General features: G+C 27.4%; 1 protein-coding gene across 3 annotated transcripts in view; it reads left to right on the forward strand.

The window, feature by feature from the left end:
- Window positions 1-17,175, forward strand: part of LOC111633643 (nuclear hormone receptor FTZ-F1-like) — a 96,827-nt gene that overhangs the window by 62,351 nt on the left and 17,301 nt on the right. The window contains exon 1 of one of the 3 annotated variants that reach the window (XM_023378250.1): window positions 16,355-16,505. The exons of the other annotated variants lie outside the window; for them this stretch is intronic. The gene's annotated coding sequence lies outside the window, so the exon portion shown is untranslated. Of the gene's footprint in view, window positions 1-16,354; window positions 16,506-17,175 lie in introns of those variants that run through there. 3 annotated transcript variants of the gene reach the window in all.

Here is a 17,175-nt window from a genome sequence, read left to right on the forward strand (position 1 = left end):
TTAAAATTCAGTTCAGTTAAATTAGTATTATATAAGAGTCAAATTAGTGTTTTCTTGAAATACAAATACAATAGAAAAATATAAATCCTAAATGCTTTCAATAATAATGTATATATCAGCAAATAGATTGACTTCTTAAGTCTGAAAGACAAAATTTCTCCAAAACTAGAGTTGGCTTCTGTGATAGTATAAAATCTGAATCTTTACTAGAATGGAAAACAAAATGAAATAACACTGCAAATAATTGTTGTATACCACTGACTTTCATAAGTTTGTGTCAGGTTTAACATATAAACCTGATGCAGATCTATTAAAAGGAGTCAAAAATGTTCATTTAAATAAATCAAAGTACTGCTGAGAAAAATATTTAAGGTGTTGTTTAATTCATAAGTTAAATTAGTTTCAGCTTATATATAAGTGTTTTTTTAACTTACATATAGATGAAGTTTTAATATTGTACTATATTAATTATAAATGAACACTATCCTATACACAGTTCCCAATAGCTGATGGACAGACCATACTATAACACTAGACAAAAGCATATTACATGTTCTATTATCAGTGTTGTTCTTTTAAAAAAAAATTCTTGCCAGTATGCATATATGGTTAGTGAACATATAAAATTGTTTTTACTGAAGGTTAATACTAATACCAGTTATTGATACTTTTTATGCAATCTGTCAATATGATACTGTATATTGATGCATTCTGGCTGAAAAATGCCCATCTATTATCTTATAATGTATATAGTAATACTATCATTATACTGTGTTATGTAAATTATAGATATTTATCAATAGATTGGATTTCAATAGTTGTTATCAAGATAACTTACCGAAGATTTTTAGTTGATTAGTGGACTATGTACAATCCATTGCGTACATTCTTCTTTGTATAAGCTGTTATATACAAGGTAGTTAGAATTGAGCACACAACAATCACACCACAAGATTCCTTGTTGAAAATCATCCAGAAAAAGTCTAATCTCATTTCTCAGTTGGATGCACCATTTTGGAGATATCTGCACTGAAAGTCATTTGAAATTTTATGCTAAAAACATTAAACAAAGTATTCTTTTGGTGTCCCTGGGGTTTCTCCAGCATCTCTAGACTGTGGTAGAGATCATCTCAAAGCATTTGGTTACAGCCAGCCACTAGACTCTTCGGAAGACCTAGTAGCCACCTTGCAAGCAGCCTTCACAAAAATAACACTTGACATGCTGCAACATGTACAGAGGAGCATTCTTTAACAGGCAGCCATTCATTCCTGACTAGGTGGAGATTATTTTGAACACTTATTATGATGTAATCAGTTATGTCACAAATTAATAAATACCTTGTAACTTCTTTTTTATGAGTTATTTCTGATTTGTCTCTTTAGGTCAGAGGTGATGTCATAAAACTTTCCACATGAATACCTCTGAAATGGTACAATTGAACACAACTAGCCTTTTTTCATTGGTTTTCTAAAGGGAATCATGTGATATGCTCAGTTCTAACCATCCTGTATATATTTTATACAATATACACTGTATCCACATTTCATTTCTAGCCTACCAATATCCTACCTTCAGTTTGGAGTTTGACTTATATGCCAGCATATATACAGTGTCTGAAAAAGACAATTACAAAAACTATCATGTGTTTAAGGAAAAAGATCAATACACTGTTTCACTGATGATTACTAAAAACTGTATTTTTCCCACAATACAAAAACACAGTGCTACTGTTGCTGCAAGTAGAACTTTTGAATTAAGTTTTTTCTAACTGATGAATGGGTAAGATGGACTAATTTGGTTTTCACCCCACTTCCCTGACAACTCCTTTGGACTTTTTCTTGTATGGTCATGTGAAAGACCTGGTTTATCAAATATTCATTACAGATATTGAATTAGACAAGTTATCTTAACTAATTGGATATGGAAGTAGCTTGGATAAACAAAAATTCAGAAAAAATGAACACTTAACCACATATGCTAGTAAAAATTTGTGAATGCATCATATCAAGGTAATAAAATTAAAACTGCATATGAGTATTATAGAGCAGTGATGAGTAATCTTTTGTGGATGTGGGCCATAAATGAACTTCGTAGGCTTCTAGCAGACAACGTGCATTTTTCTTAGAATTGCAGGCTTTAAGTTTGAGTGCCAACACACTTCAAAACTGCAGTCTAAAATAATACAGTATATGCTAACAATAAGAAAACTAGTAACATGTAGTTTATTCTCATGTTTTCATTGGTCAAGTGTAGTTTGAATGATGATTTTCATGAATAACAGTTTAATTGGGTTTGTATAATGATACAAAACAGAAAAGAATTCAATTAACTTACAGGATGCTGTTAATCAGATATTCTAAAATGGATTGATAATCTTTTCGAATTCACAGGCCACATTGAAGTTTTATTTTGAAGTGTGCTGCAAATATTTATTTAAATTATAAAAGAAAACTGGAGGCTGGGATATCTCTAATAATAAGAATTCTTTAGTTTTTCCTAGAAACATTTTTTTTAAACTTCTTTAAAGAAATATGTTTTTATTTGTCCAGTAAAAATACTTTCTTTAAAAGAATACATTGCATGAAATTTTTTTTTCAACAAATAATATAGTACTTTTTTAGAATTTTTGCAATACTTTATCTATAAACAAAATGAAAAATAAGATGCTACACATGCAAATAAAAATGAAATAAATGTGCAATGAATAATATATCTGGAATAGAAAATCTTGAAAAGACTTGCTGTTCTTCATATTGTCTATATTAACAAAACATTAATTGGCTATTGAATTTTTTTTTAATTTTTAGTAATTGAATTAATGTTCATAAATGCAGTTTGATTTATTCTCAGGGAGAAAATTTTTTTTAAATGTTTATTTTCTACATTAGAAGAAAAATGAAACAAGGATTTCTTTGCATTGTAACTATGTTGTCCTTGATGGCAAAGTTTCCTGTATTATATATTTAGACATTTTTATTATTGTATTGTGTATACTCAAAAACATAGGATTATTGTCTCATGAAAATTCCAGTTTTATTTTTATCATTTGTCTTAATTAATTGAAGCATTGTTTACTTTTTGAAATACTTTGAAGAAAATTTTTAAATCATTATTTGTTTTAGTGGCAATGCTTTCGTTTAACTTTGACATTTTAGATCAAATTGACCTAATACAACTATTTATAAATAACTTCATAATATACTATTTTTGGTTATTCCTCAAAATTAGACGAGTACCTTCTCTCTAAAGACGAGAGAACCAAATACAATGCAGTTTGTTTCATGAATCTTGGCTAGAAAATATACAGTATTTAAAGGATCTCTAAAAGTTTTAAAAAATTGAGTGATTTTTCATGAAAATACAAATAATTAAAATTTCTTTAATCTTTTTAAAATATCTACTGTAAGTTTACATTTGCTTAAATAAATACAGTTGTAAATAAAATTGAAAGTGTTTAATGTTTTAATAATGAGATCCAAACTAAAAATAGTTTATATCATACACACTGTGTTATCCAAGCTTTTTAATTACTTTGGATAATTGAAACTTCACTGTATTGCAAAAATAAATAAATTTGATAAAATAATTAATATATTGAAAATAAATTCTATAATATAAATTAGGATATCTTTGATTCTATCTGCCTTATTTTACATTAATTCTAATTTTTTCAATTAATACTTTAGGAAAGAAACATGGTGAATCCTACCAACACTCCTTTCGGGGGTTTTTTTTTTTTTGGTGGGTCAAATAAAATATATAGTAAAACCTGTGTAAATCAGAATTGCACGGTACTGAATACTGTATTTTTCTAGTTTGGAAGGTTTCCGTTTTGAACAGGTTCTTTTTTTTTTTTTTTTTTTTTTTAACAGAAAATCAATTACTTCATTTTATAGATTTTTTTCTGTTTAGGCTAATTTCCCTTTTATTTGGATTCTGTTTTGGACAGGTTTCACATTACACTGTGTAATTTAGGTAAATATTTTAACATTAACATAACCAGAAGAAAGAAATACTTATAAGACCCTGAAAAGACAATTAATTACTGCACAAATATTCCCACTGCACAACTCAAAATTTCCATTAGACATTTTGTGTCTAGTTGCACATTCAAATATGTACTGAACCAAGGCAATTTTTAATATTAAATTTTAAATTATTTTACATTTTATGATTTGTTGTTTGCATATAAATTTTACAGGTCATTACTTATTCACTTGATATTATTTAAGGATTAATATTATAAAGTTAATAATTTAAATTTTTTTAAATGAATGAAAAATCTTTTTTCTTAAAATTTGTTACCTTTTAAAATAAATTTTTATCATAAATAAGGTAAATAATTTTTAAAGCCATATATGCCCTACATTGTAGCATAGCCGCTTCAGAAAAGATTAAGTCTTACTTGTTAAAGTATATTAAATTAATTAAATAATCACATTATTAAAAAATTATAAACTATATGATGGAATTCTAATAAATTACATTTTAATAAATCTAACTGATTTATTAAGAAATACTGTATATAAATTTTATTTTCAAAATTATTTTGTGTGGTATGTGATATGCATGGCATGTTGATTAACAGTTTCTCAATTACTCATTAACTGTGATTTTTCATCATTTGAAACTGCAAAATATTTTTATGTACTGCTGGTTTTCAAGTATTCTTAATGCTAATTAATTCAAAGAAAAGTAGAAATTTAATTCATATGTAATTTATGTATAGGTATAAACTATTCTGTACATATTCAATAATATAATCATTAGCCATGTATTAAATATTTTTTTTTTAGAAAAACATTATTTAAGGAAATTACTTGTTTTTATTGTTTCTATAATCGAAATAACAACACATTGTAACACTAAGTAAATGAGCAATTTCAGAAACATGCTGAACTCGGTTTTTAGCCATACATAAAAAATTTAAAACTTGTATTATATAAATTGTAACTTTTAAATTTTTAAAACAAATTTTATTTTTAATAAAGTAATTTTATAATAAAGTAATACAGTATGTAAATGAAAATGTAACTTAATAATTAAAACGTAATATTTATTTTATTCTATAAAAATATTTAAATGTTTAACAGTTCTAATTGCATATTACTACTAAAACTATTTTCAATAATGACAAAAGTCATTATTGAATAATGTTTATAAGTATGAATTTTCATATATGCCTATATATACATTTGTCAATTACATGGATCAGTTCTGCACCAATAAATGAAATTTTGTATTGTATTTTATATTTTTACAATTGTTTTGCAATATTTAAATCGCACTAAAAATTACTTGAATATCACAATCATTAAAAAAATTCTTTATTATTAGTAGAATATACCAAATCCTTACGAAACCAAATTGATTTCTGTTAAATCTATACGAATAACATTTAAATTTTATAAATTAAAGGATTAAAAAATAACTTGTTCCATTTTTGAATTTGGAAATACAGTAATTGTTAAATAATAAATTATTCTACAATAATTGATATTTCTAAATTTCAAGTTATTTGTAAATAACGTGTTGATCGAAACAATGTTATAGATTTTAAGAACATAATATTATCATTATGTATGATTTAAATTCATACAAAAAAGATATATATGTGATAATTTAATAATAATTCTGTTATAAACGGAATGCAGCTTTCCTTAGTACATCTTATAGTATATATGTATTTATATAATAGTGATAAATTATTAATTATAAAAATTAATTTCGATTATTACGTTAAAATATAGAGAGAGTTTGAATTATTTTAAAAAATTTTAATTTGTATTAAATTAATAATTCATCTAAAACTATTGTTATAACTACTAGTATAGTTGGAGTAAAATTTGAAAATATGTAGAATTAGAAGCTTTTTAATTTTTCTTTTAATATATTAAACAGTAATTCCCACGTGCTCGAAGCTTCTTGTCCTATCAGTCGTTTTACTTCTTAAATCACACGATTTGATAAAATTGTCTTCTTAATACTGTACACGATATGTAATAAAGTAATTCCCACGTATCTGCTTTTCGTATATATATCATATTTTTTTAGATCAGTTTTTGAAGTATTTCGCATCATTTTGTCATATACGTATACGAAACGTCATTAAATTTTCCGTCGAAATTCGGCTTTTAATGTTTTTAACCAAAATTAAAGCTGAACACGTTCTAATAATTTGAAATAGACAAGTTATATAACATTTAATAGATACGTCTAACACGTGAACTATAGCGGTTATTATTGTTGAAAATATTTGTGTACGAGGATCTTCTTCATTTAAAAAGTTTCATTTAAAAATAAATTTTAAATTATTGCTAATACAAATTTTTATTATTTAGTAACCATTTTAGTAATATTAATAGATATATATATTTTTTCTCTATTGTTTAATTTATTGTCAACGATAAGAATGCAAGAACCTCTCTTACTTCCGTAATACTTCGGATAATATACTGTAACGCTATTTAGTTAATGTTGAGGTCAAGCTTTGATACTGAGTGGGAGAGAAGATAGAAAGGCCAGGCCAGCTGGGGAGATGAGTTTAGATCTGTCCATTTTGAAGTAAGGGAAGAATGGTATAAGCATTTACATTGGACCTACCGTGCGAGTAATTACCAAGCTGACGTCATGGTTTTATTGAAACAACTCACAGATGTCCTCTTCGGTTTGCATAATTTTCCGTTTTATAAAGTCGAAAAATATATATATATATATGAGTTTTAACACCAGAAGAATCGATTTACTTAAAAACAATCGCTTAAAATACAATATTTCTTGAAATTTTCGTCTTAGACTAACACACGAAATTTTTTTTTAAATAAATGACGTAACTTCCGTCTCGAATGACCTATTTTAGACAGGAAATTCACTTATTTAATTAAGAAAATCATTTTTGAAATCTGTATCCAATATCGCAATCCTTTATTATTTGCTATGTTAAAGCAAAATACTTTTTTATTGTCGCTTAGTTTAAACTTACTATAATAATAAATTATAAAAATTTTTCCCTGACGTCATAGCAATGTAAAGGAATGGATGAATAAATTTTTCTAGGATAAGTTAGTTTGAGATCACTGCCATCTGTTGTGTGAAAATATATATATAATTTTCGTACAGGAGACTTATTTATTTGTGTTGTGTCTAGATACAAAAATTTATTTTCATAATTAATGTTAAAATACAATTAAGAAATATATATATTATATAAAAAATTGTAGTATTTAGTTTTCAAATCCGAGTGTAAATTTTATAGGAAATTCGTAAATATTTTATTCCTGCTTTCTTACATAATATTGAATACTATAGAATTCGAGTAATCAGTGAACTGTCATTTTATCTGAAAGAGAATAAACTAAAGTAATCGGATGTTATCACGCTTTTTAATAAACTCAAAGTACAAAAATATATAATATCCAATTGAATCAAAGAAAAGAAAAAAAGTTAATGTTGAAATATTGCTATTCTTCGGGATGTTTTTTTAATTAACATATTTTATACACTACAGTATAATTATCATTATAACAATTTATTATTTAAGTACTCAATAATATATCGAGCATCGATAAACCTAATATATACAGCGGTAAGTTTCTATTTTACTTTGCAATCGGTAGTAATTAATGTTTGTTAGAAATATCAATTTTTCTGATGCTTAAATTATCCTGTGAATTATTATTTTCTTTTCCTCCGTTGCTTTAAACTTCCACTAAACGAAGCGTAATATAATCGGAGCAACTGCAAAATCGATGACAATTTTTAAATATAATATTGAATACGTTTATGTAAGATTCATTTGAACGTTATTGCGTTTGAAAATTTAATTATTTGTATTCAAATATCGTTTAAACTTTTGCTTTTATAACGCAAAAAAAGGGGGTCTTTGTTACCAATCGAAAACGTTTGCTAATTTTCAAAATAATTATAATTTTACTCAAGTAAAAGTATTAAATATTATATTCTAGAAAGTTACAGCATGAATCGTAAAGTTTAAACATTCCTTTTTTTGCATATAATTTTGAATTATAGTAGATATATTTTACTTTACTATATTTTTACGTTCTATAAATTTTAGATAAGGCAAGTGTGTGTAAAATATCTTTAAATCTTGGAATGCAATTGATAAATTTACCTAAATGCAATAAGAGCGATTCCATGGGTTGTATTGAAGAACAAAATGTTTCCATGGAAAATTATTCTTTATTATATTATTGAAAGTGTTGATTTCTGAAGGATCGATCCTACTTTGAATCTCTAAAATTTCGTTAGTCTCGCAAGAAAGCCCTAATATTTATTAGTCTCTAGAAATTTTATTATGCATCTTTACGTTTTACCTAACTTTTTCAGCCATCTTATCATTTCTTACATTAATAATTAATTTATGATTTACTTGTAAAAACTGATCTAGTTGTACTAGTAATTTAATGGACTACTATAACTAGATTATTACTTTCACATAATCGTATTATAATACCGATAAATTTGTCCATATACCTCGCTTATTAGTAGTTTAAAAAATTTCAGTAGTGTTAATTAAAAGAATAAGATGTGAAATTATTTAGGAATTTTAAAGTGTTCGAGCTTGAATTATTACCAAGCCAGAACATTTATTGTTTCACTAAATTATTTATTACAATTTTATTAACGTCGGCAGAAGTATTATTATTATTTTTTTATGTACGTTAATTTAATTTTCAATTTTATATTGATTTATTTTCAGTTTAAACAGTCGGACGTATGTAAAAATTATGCTCCAATCTATGTTCGAAGTTTTCCTCTATTAGTAAACATTACTGTCGCGGGTGACGTAAATCGATACGCTTAATTTTACATTCGAGTATAATAACGACGAGGAACTAACAGAAAAGAATTTTCTACCGTGTTATATAAACGCAATTTTAAAATTTAATCTGGGATACATTATTTATATAAATATCATAGAATTGCATACTTGATTGCATTTTGCGTTTCATTCTGTATTTTAAGCTCGCTGTTTATGGTACACACACGCAATGAAAAAAGAACAGTTAAAAATAAAAAAAAATAATAATAATCTCGTTTTTCAAATTTTTCTAATAAATATGTTTTCGCGTTATTCTTTATTATATTAAAAAAGAAATAATGAATATTTATTTATTACAAATTTTATTATTTACTTTAAAAGTTAGTTGCGCTACAGCGACGATATTTGAAAAATTTTTGTATAAATAATAATAAAATTTTCTGTGTCTTGTAAATTTCTAATTACTTTATAAAAGTTTTTCTCGCGTATAATCGTGTTTTTAAAATTTCATTCCTTTCCTTTCCGTTCCGTTCCTTTGGCAATTTACATAAGCGCAATCTATCAATCAATGAAGTGAAAACTGCCATCTGGTGAGTAATTCGGAAACGTGGCTAATGATGTTCGTTCACGCGCTGGTGTAGTAAATTAATAAACACGGTTTTATGTTAACAAGAAAATTTCTAAAGCATATATAATCATCTGTTTAAAAAAAAATTACTCTTAAGTTAAGAGTAGTTAATAAATTTTAAATTACATTATTGTTATATTTATTCGTTTTTAAATTGTTTTAAAAGTGCCGTGCATTAAAAGACGTGGAGTAAAGCGAGGTTAATAAATTTAGACATTTTATATTGGAACGTTATAAATTATAATTCATAAATGCGGCGAAAGATGTAGCCGACATCCCGATGTAACAAATTATGTTTGTTATTAACGCCAATTGTTTTGAATAATCTCTGAAAACTCCTATCGGAAATACAGTCGACCCCCTATAACACTGTTGATTTTTCCGTTTTATATGAATTCCACGTTGTACGAGTCACTTAGATTATATAAATACGTGAGCCGTTCACAGCCCGGCTCACGTATTTGTAAAATCTAAGTGACTCGTACAACATGGAATTCATATAAAACGGAATAATCAACAGTGTTATAGGGGGGTCGACTGTAATCCACGATTATTCATAAAAATAACCAATCGAAAGCCATTCTTAAGTAAACCAATCAATAGTAACCAATGGAATTTTAAGATTTTCTTTTTACCTTAAACTCGATTGGTTGGTTACTTTTATGGATTTCCTTTCCGTATTAGATAAGCCTCTTTTCAGATAAATATAAATATTTTTATTATTATTATTATAGGATTTTTGTAAATAATTGACATTATAAGGACGAAATATATAATAGTTTTTTTTTTATTTTGAGAAGGTTTAGAAAATAATTAAAAATTCTGGTTTTGGTAAGCAAAGATAATATCTTGTATATTCAATTTACCGCTTTAATTTTGACGTAAAAAAATTATCGTCACGTGGCGATGAATTTACTACGTGTTCTAATTCCAATTTTAATTCAAGGATAATTTAATTAATTAATAGATCATAAACTAGATCATAAATCGAAATGCGTTTAAATTTATACCAATATCTGTTTATTTATAACATATGCCTGCATTATTAACTTAAAATTTGTACGTTGTTAAGAAAATAAACTTTTTTTTTTTTTTACTTTTTTGTAATAATAATCGTTGGCTAATTCAACAAGTTTCGAATTCTCTTTCCCTTGCGTGTTCTCTGCGGTTATCATTATAAAAAAGATAATGGGTTCGATTCTATAAAACTATGAATTTTTAAATAAACTCTCGATTTTTTAGTGTTAATATATATATATATATAGAAAGTCGAGCATTTATTTATTAATTTATGATTGAAAAATACCAAAGCGAATGTTTTATCGCATTCTCGTCAATGACGTTTGTTCCGTAAATGAGGCCAGTAGGCCAACATGCTAATCTTTCATTTCTATCTGCTGTCACTTTTTTTTTTTTATCTTTTCACTTTTTGTTTAGGGTGGGGTTTGGGCATTAGCTAACGTTGCCACTGGATGGCGCCACGTTTAAGGTACCGTAAGTGGTGATTAAAAATAATAAAGGGAAAAAAATCATCCGATTTTTACCAAATTGGGTATTTTTCGAAATTATTTTAATTGTGATATTTGCGTATTAATCGTCAGAAAGTGGATACTCTGTACGTTTTTTTCGATATCGATATAATAATAATAATAGTAATAATAATGTTTCTCTGTCTCTGATTACACCAATTTGTAAATTATAGGTTGACCTGATCTCTTTTTTTCTCTCAAATCTGTCCTTTCTTCTCCTTACCCAGTAACCTTCACCTCAATCTCCGTCGAAGTAGGCGTCGGGCGACGAAGCGAAAAAAATAAAAACTCAGACCCGTTTGTAAACCGGATTGATCGGTTTAAAGAAAGCACCTGTTTGACGGAACAATGTTGAGATTAGCAAAGAGGGAGGAACAACCCGTTACACTATTTTACATATATATATATATATAGTATATCGAATTTAGTTTACTTTAAATGAGGGGTTTTTAAACACGCGATTGATTTAATCGGAAGGAATTTAAATACTTCTATTGATAAATCCTACAGAACTTTATTTATGTATTGCGTAAACAATAAATTTCGTGTGTTCTCTCGTATGTAGACAAGTTATAAAATTCCACACTTTCATCATTAACATGAGTAAACTATTTCTTTTTTTTTTTTTTTATAGTGCAGAAATTCTTCGTAGATTTTGTAACGTTCGCGTATCACTTTCAAAGTTAAAATATATATAAATAGCAAGTATTAATGCAGTTATGATTTAATTTCAGTATATAATTAATTTCGTTAACATTTCGAGCTACCGGTTGGAATCGATTAAATCTAATTGCTAGTATCTATTATATAAATAAATAGTTCTTAGAGTCGTCCAGAGTTGCAATTTATATGCAATTATGTATTTATAGGAGGATAAGATCTAAAATCTGAGAATCATAACGTGGATTTTTTAAAGGTATTTTCTCGTTTTCTGTTGGAAAATGTTGAAAAAAAAATTATACATGTTGAATAAACATCTTATTTACTAATATGACGTTGTTTTTATATTGCCTTTCCAAGGTTGGATGTGAGCGAACTTTTAAAATACTCGCATTTACTACTTTTGCCTGTATAAAATATATTTTTGTTTTTTAATTTCTCAATTATTCTTAGTCCATAACCTAGTTCGGTAAATTAATGATGAAACGAAAGAATTTGGTAATTTCTCTATAGATTTCTTACGTGTACGAATTCGAAAACTAAAAAGTACCATTTAATTGATAAATTCGAAGAAGTGCATATTTATACATAAATATAAGTATTAAAATATATTTACAATATTCAATTAAGATATATAATTTTCATCATTATAAAGATATAAAAGAGGAATATTTTAGTAGTATTTTTTAAGGTATTCCAGTCAGTATTAGTTAAAAATTAGTTTGACAATATAGGATTTAATGTATTTACGGCAGGAATATTGAACGTTGGCTATATAATATAGAAATATGATAAATCTATAAATGATTGATTTTTATAGTTCCGTAGAAGCATGATAATAAATTTCTCTATTTTTTGCGGATTAATTTTTTATGGTTTAATTATTGATTTATTAGTGAAATTATAATTTTCTTAATGGGGTTAGGATGATATTTCTATTAAAAAAAATTATATTGTAAGTTACGTTGAATTCGGAACTGAATTTATTTTTCAGATTTTTTTCTTTTGCTTATTTTTTTTATAATAAATAAACATTTAATGTTCTTCTTATAACTAATTTAGAGACAAGAGACGTGTTTATTCAAGCGCGTGTGATTCGATAGCGATATTTACAGTATTTAGTATACGTATTTATCTCTTCCGAATTTACAGGTAGATTAACTTTCATTTTCCGCGGGATTTGTTTAAGTCCTAAATCCTACGCCTACTTTCCCGCATATAGAAATAGCCATGACCTCATTCCTATTTCTCTTACCCGCCACATTTTCCCTCTTTCTACGTCTATCTCTTAGTCAGAAGCATTAGAACAAATTGATGAAGAATATTGAATTAAATAAGGCCCATTGTTAGTATAAAAAGTTATTTCCTATACTCGGCGATGTCGAGAGACCCTACGAGGATTACTAAAATAACCGAACGGAACGAGGAATCAATGGCAAATTAGCAAGATCTGACTATCAAAAGGAATCCGCTCGAGGGTAAAAATATGTCCTTCGGTTCGTCTTGACCTAATTTTTCCTAGGGATTACATATTCACTACTTTATGGGGACGACCTATCTCAACTCTTTCGATCTCTAGCCATTTCGGATTTCTTATCGTGTTCCAATAAAGGAAACACTAGATGCGTTATACAGTTCTAATTATGTCACAAATTGAGAATTTTAAGAAGAATTGTAGATCCAGTTAAATATTTTATAATAAGTCGACAGCTCTAACGTTTCGTATCAAATTAATCATAAAATATACTGGAAATAGACGTTTTTACATTCTGATTATTTTCCTTTGTAAAATTTCCAATGAAAATTTGAAGAAATCCACGATCGAGTGAATGTTATAAACGATCATTTTTAACAAATGAAACAACTTTGCTTCCATTAAAAAAACAGGATAAATGATTCAAAACTTTCTCAATCGTTTTTTTTTACTAATTTTTTTCGTATACTTTTTAAAAAATTAATCTAGAACATAAAGTAAGCGATTTTTGTTCATAAATGTGGAATTTTTGTTTTAGAAGTTGTCACAAGTTATAATAATACGACCTTGCTCTAGTTTTAACACTCTCCATTGCTGTATCGTGCTCGGTGATGTAATAGTACCGAACAGAGGAAGAATGTAAACGTTTTAGATCAATTGGCCCAAAAGTAAACTAAAATGCCACATTTGTCTGACATTATTTAGAAAGCAAAGGTAGGAAAGACAAATCTCATCGTAACTTTTACCTAAAATAAGAAAAATGAGGTCAGTAGTCGAAACGAAATTATTTCGTTATAAAATTATTGTTTAAATTAAAGCTTAATTAAAAACGTTCTAATACAATAATGTTCTTTTTTATATATATAAATTCATATTGCCCTAAAAAGAACGAAAAAAAAATTGTTCCAGAATTATAAATTTAAATAAATTTAGATATTGTCGTCTTCGTTCTCTGTTTATCCATGGCAACTCTATTAAAATAAAACTAAATAACTGTTTGAAAAGTTAATTATTATTAATTCAGGACTGAATTATGTCAATTAATATTTTCCAGCATTATTCGAATAGTAGTATACATTCAACCTTTATATTATCATACAAAAAAGATATCGATTTTAACAGTTGAATAGCTCAAAAGAATATTAAAATTGTTCACTGGAAAAAATCAAATATTTGCATTTTAATCCTTTAAACTTTATAAAATAAACAATGGACAAATTCTAAAACTTAACAATTTTATATATAACAAAAGTTGATTTTGGATCGAAGTATATTTCTAATTGAAAACAAGAATGTTTTCAATTAGAAATATACTTTAATCTAAAGTTGGAAAATTTATACAATTTTTAATCATAGTTTTTATTTATTTAATTTAAAATATGTTCTCTCCACCTCAAATTACTAGTGGCTTGCCCCCGAACATCATACTTTTCCTTTAACAATAGAGTCGTGCTGATCATCTATCAAACACCTTTCGGGGGGGATTTTTGAATTGAAAAACATAACTTCTGGTTTGCATGGGAAGTTCGTATATAGTTAATTGGGATCTTCTGCCCCTATGCTTTGCGTATCTGCCTCGATTTTCATCTATCTTACTCCGTTTTCGAGATCGAGGAAAGACAGACGGACGGACGACAGTGAGAATTTATAGGTCTACAAGTTTTTAAATTGCAGTCCAATAACGTAATTTATTGTAAGACTTTAGCGCTGTGGCAAGAAGGACGTGTATCAGTTTTTTTTCGTCATCAAAAAATGAATAGTTAACTGACGAAATTCGATATAAATTTCAGATAATTTTACTAAATGTTTACTAGAAATAAGAATTGTTTTGTATTATATCAATTATATTCTTTTTTTAGAGCAGTTATTGCTTCACATAAGTACACAGATGATGCAAAACAGTTATCAAACCTGTCATAAATATAGGCTAGTTCATAGTAATCATATTCATTATCACGTAAGAAAAGTATATTCTACCTCCCATGTGTTTAAAACTTAAAAATTTTAAAGGTTGATTCCAATAAAAATTGTTAACTGCAAATTAAACCCTCCGCTTGTCGCAGAATTGATTGAGCTGCGTAAAAACTAGATGTAGGTCAATTGTTACACTATCTTCGGCCTTTTTCGTATCGTTAAAATCTGCAAGAGCTTACACTTTAATTCTGTTAGTTTAAATTTATATAATTTTATTAGAATCGAATTTATATTCGGGGTGTGTTTTGTGTGTTTAATATATAGCCTAATATGATTTTTATATCGTCCGAATTATGACAAAAGGGGACATTTGACACGTTTTCGTAACGTAGGAGGGTTTTTTAACAGTTGGATGATACTAATGTTGCAGGAAATAGTGTGTTTACTTTTCATTGTGGTTTAAGTTCCGTTCTCGATATCACGCCCCAAATTTACAGGTTGGCATTTGTATCATCTTGTAAGTTTTTTTTTATGCAAAGGGTGAAAATAATAACGTATAAATGTAGCCGGTCACGAATTGTAAATGTAAAAATGCCGCCTTACGTGATTTTTATTTAGACTTTCATTTATCATTTTCTCTAAACAGCGCCGAAGGGTCAAATATTGATTGGTGCGAAAATTTACCAAGAGATGGCGCCAGTTAAAATTACTTTTCAAATTTTACTAATAGTGTATGACATCACATCCGGTTGTAAATAAGGCACGAGATGTGACTGTTTCGATTTTCTAAAAATCAGCAATGAAGAAAATAATTTCGAAACTTATAACTTTGTTTAAAACACCTAAATAGTCCATTAAAACATATTAATATGTAGACAAAAGATTTATTTGATATTTACCCCGTTTTGCTCATTGTGTTATTGAGTAAACTACTGTCGAAATCTTCAAAGAAACCCTCCCATTCATTTAGATACCATAGAATTAAACAGGTTATCAGAAAACCCACATATATCCTATCCCTAAACGGTTTAGCCTATTTTTATAAAGTTATCTTGTTTATATAATTCCTAAATAGAACGGTTTTAAAAAGTATTCCATGGTCGAAATTCGAATTTATTTTATAATCATTTTCATTGATCGCGAAATTCATTTAATGATTCTCATCGTTAAAACCTTAGCTTATATTTTTATATAGGCCAATGCCAGTAACTCTAATGTCGAAATAACTTTTTAATGGTTCTTTTTTTTTATAATATCGCATTAATATATTGTTTTTGCAGTTGGCATAGAATTAAAATTTTAAAATATAATAAACTGTATAAAATTATTTCGCAAGAAAATGAAAATAAATTATTGCGTATTTAAATTATATATGTATTTTTCTGTTCGAAAGCGAATTTTGTATGCAATGTTATGAAAGTTAACAGATTCTAGAATATTTTAAAACGTTCCTGTCGAATCTACATTGGATCCATTCGTAAACTACAACCGAACTGAGTTTTACTATAGTTTTAAAGGTAGGGATTACTACTATTAAAATAAGTGCATATCGTAAATATCGGTGTGTATGACACAAATATTATCGTTGGCAATAACTAAGAGTGATTAAATTCAAATACAAATTGCGTGTATCGATTACAGAATAGCTTTCCGCTAAAGTTTCGACAAAACTCCATTGAGAATAGTTTACAGTATAAAGGAATTGTCATTCGCCAACTCAAATACTAAATGTAGCGTAATAAGGGAAGAACGATCTTAGTTTTCTTATGACGCCAACAAAAGAAAGTGGCGTCACGTTACGTCAAATGACGCGAACGTCACTTAATTCCATCGTAGAGATTACGAGTCGACCCCGTTGTGACATCTGGCTTTCGAAGAGCGTTTGTACGTTAAAATGAGGTCGTACGTTGTGCAACACCTCTTCTCCGATATAGGCCACTCGGGCTGTATGTTAGTGTGTATCCAGTTCAAGAGCATGCTAGTGAGATCTCGCTTTCCCTAGAAACTCTCACTATCAACGTAATGTCAATTTTCTAATAAAAATAGGTCACCCACTTTTCTACAGCAACCGTCCCATTTTCTTGTTTGTAGTTTTCTCATAACGTTCTCTACCTTCGATCTATTCCGTGTCATTAATTGTCCAGATATCCGTTTTTCGGGTTTTTTTTAACTCGAAATTCTCCTCTT

The sequence above is a fragment of the Centruroides sculpturatus genome, unplaced genomic scaffold (genome assembly GCF_000671375.1).
Source record: "Centruroides sculpturatus isolate CEXI.00-Female unplaced genomic scaffold, Cexi_2.0 scaffold837, whole genome shotgun sequence".
NCBI lineage: Eukaryota > Metazoa > Arthropoda > Arachnida > Scorpiones > Buthidae > Centruroides > Centruroides sculpturatus.